This window comes from Oryctolagus cuniculus, chromosome 2 (genome assembly GCF_964237555.1).
Source record: "Oryctolagus cuniculus chromosome 2, mOryCun1.1, whole genome shotgun sequence".
Lineage (NCBI taxonomy): Eukaryota > Metazoa > Chordata > Mammalia > Lagomorpha > Leporidae > Oryctolagus > Oryctolagus cuniculus.
The window spans coordinates 113,683,546-113,693,996 of record NC_091433.1 but is presented as its reverse complement, the minus strand read 5'-3'; the positions used below and the strand labels follow the sequence as shown (position 1 = coordinate 113,693,996).

Genomic DNA, 10,451 nt, shown 5'->3' with positions numbered 1-10,451 from the left:
TGCAAGGCCATGTTCATGTTCCCTAGTCCCCTGAAGATTCACATATCAGAGAAGTTTAATATGGATGAATTTGATGTCTATGGAGTCAAATGCACCCCCAGCGGCGATCCCCTGGACAAGTGGATCCTGCACAGCTCCACCGTGTGACTCCATCCTTAAGTAGGCCAGCCAATAAATACTGCTTCCTATCAGAAGATAAAAGTAGGGGCCAGAGCTGTGGCACAGTAGGTTAAACATCTGCCGGCGGTGCCAGCATCTCATATGGGTGCCAGTTCGAGTCCCAGCTGCTCCACTTCCAATCTAGCTCTTTGTTATGGCCTGGGAAAGCAGTAGAAGATGGCCCAAGTCCTTGGGGCCCTACACCTGCATGAAAGACCCAGAAGAGCCTTCTGGCTCCTGGTTTTGGCTCGGTCCAGCTCCAGCCAACGCGGTAATTTGGGGAGTGAACCAGCAGATGGAAGACCTCTCTCTCTGCCTCTGCCTCTCTGTAACTCTGTGTTTCAAATAAACATCTAGAAGGAAGGAAGGAAGGAAGGGAGGGAGGGAGGGAGGGTGGGAGGGAGGGAGGAACTACCTGGCTCCTATCTGACCTGGCCTAGCCCTGGTTGTTGTAGGAATCTGGAGAGTGATCCAGCAGTTGGAAGCTCTCTCTCTCCCTCCCTCTCTCTCTCCCCTTCTCTTTCTGTGTGTGTGTGTGTGTGTGTATTTTAAATAAAAAAATCAGAGCCACATCTCTCTTAAATACTCTGAAGCTTCGAGTCCGGGATCCTTTGAATCCTTCAATTTCCTCGCTGCTTCAGACTTCACATCCTCTGACATTTCTCCCGAATCAATGCCTCTTTCGATTCTCATCTCCGCCATCTTTCCTGGAGTATCTGAATCCTGGGAAACCCATCATCTGTACTCTCCCCTCTGCTTATATCACTCCTTTTTTTGAATATTTATTTATTTATTTGAAAGGCAGAGTTACAGAGAGAGAGAGCAGAGAATGAGAGAGAGAGATCTTCCATCCACTAGTTCACTCCCCAAATGGCTGCAATGACCACGGCTGGGCCAGACTGAAGCCAGGAGCCAGGAGCTTCTTCCAGGACTCCCACGTGGGATGGCAGGGCCCAGGCACTTGGGCCATCTCCTACTGCTTCCCAAGGTACATTAGCAGGGAGCTGGATTGGAAGTGGAGCAGCCAGGACTTGAACCTGGATCCATATGGAATAGTGGTGCTGCAGACCACAGCTTAACCTGCTACGCCACAGCCCCAGCCCCTATCATCACTCCTTTATGGAAACACCTCACAGGTCTCCAGCACTGCCATTCCCCACCCTGAACTTCCCTCCCTGGTGCCCATCTCAATGTCCTCTCCCCTTCCCATAGGCCCAGTGTGCATCTCATCGCTCTGCATCCCTTCATCATGACTTCATAGGAAAAGATGCCTTATCTAAATTCAACTCACAAAGACCCGGATGGAGTTCCACGCTCCTGGCTTTGGCCTGGCCCAGCTTCGGCCATTGCTGCCATTTGGGGAGTGAAACAGCGGATGGGAGATCTCTCCCCCCAACCTCTCCCTAACTCAGCCTTTCAAATAAATAAGACAAATGTTAAAACACATAAATAAACTCAACTCCCCAATCCGGGCTCGGTCAGCTCTCTTTGCTTATGTCTTTGTTGTGTTTCCCAGCAGGGCTGGAGCTCCTGGAACCCCTTTATGTTTCTTTGTGCCCAGCTTGGATGGGGCTGATCAATTCAAAACCAAGACACCAGGTAAGCAGGGAGGAAGGTATGTAATATAATAGAGAGAGCAAACAAAACCCTTCGGCGGGGGTGGGGGGTGGGGGTGTGTGTGTGTGAACCCAGGGGCCACCGGTTTGAGGTCCTCAGCCAGGTCCCTGGATCTGCAGCTATTCCATTTGTACTTCCTTATGGTCGATTCCCCAGAGGGGCAGTCAGTCCCACGGCATCTGGCAGAGGGAAGGGGGGCGGGGTGACCTGATTTCCCGGGCCTGCAGTGGAAGAAGCAGCCCTCCTCTGCGGGGCCCAGAGGTGTCAGCTCCTCTTCTCGCCCAGCTGGCTGTGCTGCGAGCTGCTGTCAGGTGCTGCCACGCGGCTCTGGCGTCCTGTGAGGTCTACAGCAGCAGCTTTTCTCACTCACATGCAAAGAAAGAGAGGGCCTGCTCCTCCTCCACTCAAGACCCACCCAAAGCCAGACAGACCACAAGTGCCCAGTGAGGACCCACAGGGCAACAACGTCACGGTCATCTGTTAAGCCCGTGTACACACCAACTAAGGTGACAGAAGAACATATGGCTGATATGGGCATGGGGACAGGAGGGAGAGGAGAAAGGCAGACGGAGCAAGACCCAAGGGAGACACACACAAGAAGGTGTGGAAGCCAGGCCCCTGGTTTTGACTCCTCCCAGCCCTGCCCTCACCTTACTTCCCCTGCCTTCTTAGCCCAACCCCTCACCTGGATACCTCTCAGCTGTTTCCTGGCCTCCCCTCATTGCCAACCAGGCTGCTCCGGTGGGCAGACCTCCTGAATCCTTGCTTTCTATGGCATAGCAGGGTGACTACGTCTACAACAAACACACTGACATGATTCATGTTTAAGGAGTTGTAAACGCGGTTACCCTGATTTGATCGTTATACATTGTGTATATGCATCGAGTTACTGTACTGTAGCCCACAAATATACAAACATGAAGACTCAATAAAAAAATAAAGTTTACAGCCATCTTTCCCTACTACCACTGCCTCCAAAACAAACTCCAGACGGCTCTGTCTGGCCGGGGTTTTCCATGACAGGGCCCTCCTCTGTCTGCCCAACTTCATTTTCCAGCGCTTCGCAATGGGAAAACTCTACCCCTCCCAGTCTGGCCCGGCCCCTTCTCCTCCCTTCTATGCACTGAGATGGGGGCTGTGCATGGCCCCTGAGGAAGGTAACCTGCTCATGAATGCCAGCCCCCCAGGAAGACCCCTTCATTTCCTTCCTTCCAGCAAGCAGTGCGATTCCCCCTGGCTCTGCAGGTGCAGAGAAGGTGGGGCTCAGAAGGGCTGGGTCACTCCCCAGACCACAGAGCCATGGGTTAGGACAACTGCAGTTGCAGCTCAGGCCCTGTCCCTTCCAAGTTCAAGGTCTCCATACTCTACCTCACTTAAGTGGAAACCATCCACTTCAGGGAACAGGGGCCATGTTCTACTTTTTCTGTTTGATAAGCAATACATAGTATGGGGCCTTGGTCCATTTGGGCTGCTACGACTGACTCCTATAGACTGGGTGGTCTTTAAACAACAGAAACATATCTCTCATAGTTCTGGAGGCTGGGAAGACCAAGATCAAGATGCAGAAGTTTCCATGTCTGGGGATGGGCTGTTTCCTGGTTCACAGACTACCCTGTTCTTGCTGCACCCTTACAGGGCAGAATGGGCAAGGGAGCTCCCTGGGGAACTTTCCTAAGGGTACTGGTCCCGTTCACAAGGGCTCCACTCTCATGACAGATGCACCTCTCCAGAGCTCCATCTCCTGATTTGACCATATGGGCCACTAGGTTTCAACGTGTGAATGTTGGGGACATACAAACTTTCAGTCTAGGAGAGACCGGTTTACAAGTGCAGCACATAACACAGCACAGCTAGGAAAATAGTCAAGAGTAATGTTCATTCGGTTTTGTGTTTTTTTGTTTTTGTTTTTTTTTTTTTTTGTCTACAGAGTTGCTTGGTTCATTTAAAAAATTCCATTACCGCCTACTGGGCAGGCAACACAATGCTGCCCTCCCAGAGGGCATTCGATAGGGTTGAAAGAACAAAGACACAGGCCCAGCCACAGGCAGCACCTGACTGGAACGTTCTCAGGGGACTCTTCGGTGACACAGGTGGGCCCAGAGCAGGTGAGGCTCATGGCATTTGTCTCTTGCAAAAGATGGATGGTTATCGCTATCAGCATACAGCTAGAATCATGACTTGTTGCCCAATATAATGGCATGATTTTTGTACTACTCTAACATTTTATTTATTGTCATCTTATTTAAAAGGCAGGGAGACATCTAGACCTCCTATCTACTGGCTCACACATACACATACACACACAAATATCTGCAACAGCCAGGGCTGGGCCAGGCCACAAGACCGGGAGGCTGAAACTCAACCTGGGTCTCCCACATGGGCAACAGGGACCCCAGTACCTCAGTCACCACCTGCTGCCTCCCAGGGTGTGCACCAGCAGGAAGCTGGATCAGAAGCAGAGCCAGGACTTGAGCACAGGCTCCCAGTGTCCCAAGTCACAGCCTGTGCTGCCACATCAAACAGCTGCCACTATGGACTATTTACGTTTCATGACCCGTGTCATTTCTCACGGTTACCAAGGAAGGATCACAGCCGGAATATTGGTATCTGGGGTGGGAGTTGGGGCAAAGCCTTGTCTACCCTCCCCCACCCCATATCCCACTCACCCTGTGCTCAGGGTGAGGCACAGCCGGGAGAGAAGCAGAAGCTTCGCAGGCTCTGGGGTGAGAAACTGGCCGGGGAGCGCAGAGAGCACACTTGAGTTGGTTGCCACCTGCCATTATTCCAATTGAATGGCTACTTAATCAGTCCTGCAGCCTCAGCTCCATGAGCCTGCTTTTATATGCCAAAGGTCATCTCTGAAGCTCGGATTCACTTTCCTAATTTCTTAAACTGTGAGATTTCTCTACAAAATGGAGGGATATCAGGGTTTTGTAAATGACCATTGAATTCCGGTCACTGCTCCCTGGCCCTGGGCAGCTGCTGCCATCCTGCTCCAAAATGGCCTGCCCTGGCCTGACAGTGCCTGCGGCAGCTCCCGAGCCCACAGAGACACCCCCAACCCACACAAGCATGGGGAAGAGATGGGCACCTGTAGACCTCAAGAGTGCAGCAACTCATCTCCTCTCATTCACACACCAACTCCTGTTGGTCAGCTCTTACCAGGGTCTCTGATGAGCAGCTGGCCACCTAAAAGACTGTGCCATTTGGCACAGCAGCTGAGTCACTGCTTGGGGCACCTGCATCCCATATCAGAGTGCCTAGTTCGAGTCCCTGCTCCACTTCCAATCCAGCTTCCTGCTAACACACACCCCGGGGGGCAGCAGGTGGTGGCTCAAGTACTTGGCTATGCATGTGGGGGACCAGAATTGAGTCCCAGGCTCCTGGTATCAGCCTGGCCCAGCCCTGACTGTTGAGGGCATTTGGAGAGAGAACCAACGGATGGAAGAGTGAGCTCTCTCTCTCTCTCTCTCTCTCTCTCTCTGCTCCCTGCCTTTCAAATACAATTAATTAATTTTTAAAATTTACATTTTAAAATTGACATCACAGGACAGGGTGATAAGAGCATGACAGAAGTCTGCACAAGGTACAGCTGGAGCAGCAGGCAGAGTGTGGGGGATTCTTTGTGGGCTGGGTTGGAGTGTGGTAAAGAAACAAAGGAAGGCCGGCGCCGCGGCTCACTAGGCTAATCCTCCGCCTAGCGGCGCCGGCACACCGGGTTCTAGTCCCGGTCAGGGCACCGGATTCTGTCCCGGTTGCCCCTCTTCCAGGCCAGCCCTCTGCTGTGGCCCGGGAGTGCAGTGGAGGATGGCCCAAGTGCTTGGGCCCTGCACCCCATGGGAGACCAGGAAAAGCACCTGGTTCCTGCCATCGGATCAGCGCGCTGCGCCGGCCGCGGCGGCCGTTGGAGGGTGAACCAACGGCAAAGGAAGACCTTTCTCTCTGTCTCTCTCTCTCACTGTCCACTCTGCCTGTCAAAAAAAAATAAATAAATAAAAATAAAAAAAAAGAAAAGAAACGAAGGAAAAATACAAGGCACTGAACAGGGGAGCTGCAAAGAGCAGGCCCAGGGCCCAGTTCTTCCCCGTTACCAGCACACTGCTGCCTGGGCTTCTGCTTCACAACGAGGCCGGACTCTCCTGGGCTGCAAATCAGAGCTGCCTGAAGCCCTCATTTGTTTACAGCTTAATCCTAATCTGATCCTCGCTTGGAAGCAAAGCTCTTCTCACTTCGCAATAACAGCTTCCCACCTGCAAGTCCCAACAAGCACTTGGGAAAAAAAAAAAAAAAAAAGAAAAGAAACATATCAGAGTGCCTCCAACATAGTAAGTATTATTTCATAAACCTTTTGTTTCAGTTCCATGTTCATGTGCGTGCGTGAGTGTGCAGGCCGCGGTGGTAATGTGGAATATATTTCTTGCTCTGGGTTGAGGTTTCAGAAGTTTAAGAAACATTGCTTTCAGTGAAAAAAAAGAAATCTCTTCACCAAGGAGTAAACAAACACAGTCAGCCACTGTATCTCCTTGTGGTGTGAAGGAAGCAGCAGGACCTGACTCCTGGGCCTAGGATCTGGGGGTGCAAAGGCAAACATGCCGCAGTAAGGATGTGCAAACGACCGACTGACCGGGACAGTGCCGGGAACCTGAGGAGCAGCCACCTTCCCTTCCGGGCCGGCTCCCCGTGGAGGTGGTATGTGGGCTGCTTTTGAAGCCGGAGGAGGCAGGAGGTAGGAAGCCTGGGGCCAAGGATGCAGAACTGGCGTGGCAGGCCAAGGGCAAGGCGTTGCTGGGCGGGCTGAGGGCTGGGGAAGTTCACAGAGGGCAGTGTGGGTGGGCAGGGGAGGTGTGGCTTACTTCTGTCGCTGTTTCAGAAGGGGATGGCAACGAAGGCCAATGCCTTATAGGCCAGATGTTGCACTTGGACCCATTTTGAGGATTTTTCAGGTTTATCGGAATGTGGGTCCTGATTCAAATTTAAGATACAGTGAACCAGTGAGTTGATAGGAATTATCCAGATTTTGACTCTCTTCTCGTTTCCATCTTGCTGCCTAGGCACAGCCAGCTCGGGTGCCTGACCACCAGGCTGGGCTGTGCTCCTTCGCACACTAAGTCTCCTGGATTTCTCTTCTCGGGGCCTCACACTGTCCCTGCTGAGCCCCAAGCAGGTAAGAGCTTTCCTCCCCCACCTCTCTTTCCACACCTTGGGGGAGGGGCAGGGGAGGGCTGCAGACAAGCAGGATTTAGAAAGACACAGCAGGACTCTGATTTTCAGCTCAGCAAAACAAGTAGCCTCCCCTGCTTGTCAGCCTCAGCTCAGACAGTAGATATGAAGAGGAAAGCAAATCAACCAAAGGAGCTTGGATTTCTTTCCCCCTTTAGGCAAAAACATTTTTCAGTCGTGGATCCGGAATACAGAATCCGCCTTTTCCTAGGTCATCTCTCCCTTTGAGCCTTGTAACTGGGGAAGCACCAGGCAAGCATCAGTTGTCAATATGTAGCTACCACAGGGCCTAAGTTCAGAGAGGGATTCAGCAACCTCACCCCAGCCTCGTGGTGTGCATCTTCCTCCCAGGACTTCCAGCTGGACTTGGGACTCAACAGGGTCCCCGGGAGTGTTGCACACCTGCCCTTCTGAGCTGTCCATTCCTGGCTCCCCACACACCAAGCCCCCTTCTTCCCCTCTGCTCCCAGAGCAATCTGCTGTCCGGACTTTTCTCTCCCTTTTCTATGCCTACCTGAATCCTACCCCTAAGTTCAGCTCAGATCCCATGCCCTCCCGGAAGCCGAGCCACGCAGAGTGCCCAGAGTTCCTCCAATCCCTATGAACCACAAGGGCGTCATCCCCTCGTGCGGACCCTCCTTGAGGCCAGTGGTTCTCACTGAGATCCTGGGTTCCCGGAACCAGGGACAGGAGCCCGTCTTTCTGTGCCTGGCCCAGTGCTGAGTAATAAGACTGTAATAGGACTTCATGACCAAGATCTAAGGCCAGTCTGATGCCACCCCTGGGTTCAAGTCCTTCGGACGCGGGGAGCTTCCTGAACCTCAGCGGAGCGAGACATCCCACCCGAGGAGCGAGGGCAGTCGTCCTGTGTGGGATGTTCCGAAGGCTGCACTGGGAAAGTGTTTCACGCACGGCCAAGGGCTCACCGTGATTTCTGGAGAAGGCGTTCTCGTATTGCCTTACTGCTGTTTAGAGTCCATTTCAGCGTTTTCCCTGTCCTCCTCTGAGTTTAATCTCATTTTTCTTTGCGAGCTGTGAACTAGTGAGAGGTCAGAATAAAAAGGTGTCTTCAGGAGCTGGCGCTGCGGCTCACTAGGCTAGTCCTCTGCCTTGCGGTGCCGGCACACCAGGTTCTAGTCCCGGTCGGGGCGCCGGATCCTGTCCTGGTTGCCCCTCTTCCAGGCCAGCTCTCTGCTGTGGCCCGGGAGTGCAGTGGAGGATGGCCCAAGTGCTTGGGCCCTGTACCCCGTGGGAGACCAGGATAAGTACCTGGCTCCTGCCATCGGATCAGCGCGGTGCGCCGGCCGCGGCGGCCATTGGAGGGTGAACCAACGGCAAAGGAAGTCCTTTCTCTCTCTCTCTCTCACTGTCCACTCTGCCTGTCAAAATAAAATAAAATAAAATAAAATAAAATAAAATAAAATAAAATAAAATAAAATAAAAAGGTGTCTTCAGAGGAGTCTCCAGCTTGCTCCCAGCCACTCCCTGCAGGTAGCTAATCTTATCAGTCGCTGTTGCTTTTCCCTTGGGCAGATAGCTAAATGTTCTCATTCTTTCCTCTCACAGCTCCTCTCCAGACAATATTCTGCAGAGACCAGTATTTCAAGACCCCTCCCTCGGTCACCTTGTGCACAGGCTGGTTAAGAGGTGTTGAGCAAGCAGCAGGCCTAAGACAATGGGGTTAGCTATGTGCTAATCCCTACACGAATCAGTCACGGTGAGAACGAGCTGACATGCCCTAGCATAAATCCAAGCCCAGGTCCCAGAGGTGTCCCTCTGATTGGTAACGGGGCCACAACCCAGTTCTTGCTACTCACGAGGCTGAGGCTCAAGTTTCGCGGCCTGAAGCCGCAGCCTCGCCAAGCTCAGTGTGGCTGACTCTCCCAGGGATGGAGACAATGCCTGTAGAAGACTGGATTCCTGAAACCCACCCCGGGTGCTTGCAAAGCCCACTCACTGCAAGGCCAGGCCACATCCCTACAGCTTTCCCCCAGGACGGAAAATCAGTCCTTTCTGCCTGCAATGCGCATCTCTTCATGAGATGGGAGGAATCAAGGTTGAAAGGCTCCCAGGTATTTCCTGGTAATAAGGAGAAAAAAAACCCTGGGTAATTAAAAGTTCCCGGCCCAAGGGAGGTGGCCAGAGGAAGTGGAGCATCGCCCACTGGACAAAGTGGCAGGAGGGCAGAAGTCTGTCCTGGAGTCACACCGGCCACAAGCCCACTCGGAGGCTGTGACTCATCCCGAGGAAAAGGAGTGCCCTGTGTCCTCCAAACAGGGCATCTGCAGCCAAGGCAGGAAATGAAGCAATCCCAGACTAACCGGCAGCCAGTCTAGAAGCCCCAGCTGTGCCCAGCCACGGCAGCTTTGGATCTGCCCTGTACCCCCAGGGTACCAACAGCACTGAAGAGACCAGGTTCTGGCAAGAAGGGGTGTGGCTTATGTCTTGAGCAAGCAGCCCTCCCTTCTCTGGACGTCATTTTTCCCATCTATAAAAACAGAAGAGGGGCCAGCACTGTGGCACAGTGGGTTAACGCCCTGGCCTGAAGCGCCAGCATCCCATATGGACGCCAGTTCTGGTCCCGGCTGCTCCATTTCCGATCCAGCTCTCTGCTATGGCCTGGGAAAGCAGCAGAAGATGGCCCAAGTCCTTGGGCCCCTGCACCCATGTGAGAGACCTGGAAGAAGATCCTGGCTCCTGGCTTCAGATTGGCACAGCTCCAGTCATTGCAACCATCTGGGGAGTAAACCAGCAGATGGAAAACCTCTCTCTCTCTGTCTCTACATCTCTCTGTAACTCTGTCATTCAAATAAATAAAATAAATCTTTAAAAACAAGACAAAACAAAAAACCAGAAGAGTAGGGGTCAGCACTGTGGCGAAGCAGGTAAAGACACCACCTGCGGTGCCGGCATCCCATATGGGCACCAGTTCAAGTCCTGGTTGCTCCAATTCCAATCTAGCTCCCTGGTGATGCACCTGGGAAAGCAGTGGAAGACAGGCCAAGTGCTTGGGCCCCTGCCACGTGGGAGACTAGAAGAAGCTCCTGGCCTGGCCCAGCTCCAGTCATTTCATCCATTTGGGGAGTGAATCCACAGATGGAAGATTCTCTCTCTCTCTCTCTCTCTCTCTCATTTTGTCGAACTCTGCCTTACAAGTAAATAAATAAATCTTAAGAAAAAAAAAACAAAGGGTAGACTGGACAGAGAGGAAGCCGGTGGCCCATGTCCCATCTCAGCCCATGGCCACGTTCAACCTAACTCACAGTTAGAAAACAATCGAACTTCAGTGTATAGGCACAGGGCTCCTCTCCCCAGCACAGCACACCTGCTTCCACTTCCCACCATCTCACCCTAAGCTGGCTTTGCAGATCTGAAACTACTTGAAATGGCAACTCCTGGGTGAACGGTAACCAAGCGTTTTCTTGCTCCAGGACTCCAGGATTCTATGCCTTGGA

General features: G+C 52.6%; 1 long non-coding RNA gene across 1 annotated transcript; it reads left to right on the top strand.

Annotated features, from left to right (window-relative positions):
- Positions 1 to 5,980: 5,980 nt before the first annotated feature.
- LOC138848562 (uncharacterized) lies at positions 5,981 to 10,146 on the top strand. Its single transcript, XR_011386494.1, has 3 exons — positions 5,981 to 6,101; positions 6,828 to 6,940; positions 8,563 to 10,146. It is a non-coding gene; the product is annotated as an uncharacterized lncRNA (long non-coding RNA).
- The last annotated feature ends 305 nt before the right edge of the window (positions 10,147 to 10,451 follow it).